Source organism: Charadrius vociferus, unplaced genomic scaffold, assembly GCF_000708025.1.
Source record: "Charadrius vociferus isolate BGI_N301 unplaced genomic scaffold, ASM70802v2 scaffold19, whole genome shotgun sequence".
Taxonomy (NCBI): Eukaryota; Metazoa; Chordata; class Aves; order Charadriiformes; family Charadriidae; genus Charadrius; species Charadrius vociferus.
The window spans coordinates 3,165,647-3,166,074 of NW_009650173.1; the positions used below are offsets into that span (position 1 = coordinate 3,165,647).

General features: G+C 62.6%; 1 protein-coding gene across 1 annotated transcript in view; it reads left to right on the forward strand.

Annotated features, from left to right (window-relative positions):
* Positions 1-428, forward strand: part of WT1 (Wilms tumor 1) — a 35,511-nt gene that overhangs the window by 4,126 nt on the left and 30,957 nt on the right. The window lies entirely within an intron of this gene.

Below are 428 nucleotides of genomic sequence, written 5' to 3' on the forward strand. Positions count from 1 at the left end.
CCCAGCACACAGCGCGCCGGGCCGGGGGATATTTTTTTTTAAAGACATCTGAAAGGATTTTAGACATCGGAGAGGATTTGTAATCGCTGGGCAGAAATGGCGACGAGAAGGTGGAGAGGAGGGAGAGGGAAATAAGCTCGGCCCTGAGCGGGTGAGGGACAAAATAGCTGCGACCCCGCGCTGTCCTGTCATCTGTATTTAAGGACCCCGAAGAGAAACGGAGCCTTTAACGCACCAAAATACGGAGCCCGCACTGGGCGTTACTAGGTCTGCGGCACCCCAAGCCCTGTGAACACCCATCCCCACACCTGTACGCCCCCGGAGAGCCCGGGCCCGGCGGCCTCCCATCTCTGCGCCGCCCCGGGCCCGGTGGGGTGGATCGAGGCCCCGCAGGAGCCTGGAGGAAGGCGCCGTCCCGGGGGGCAGGG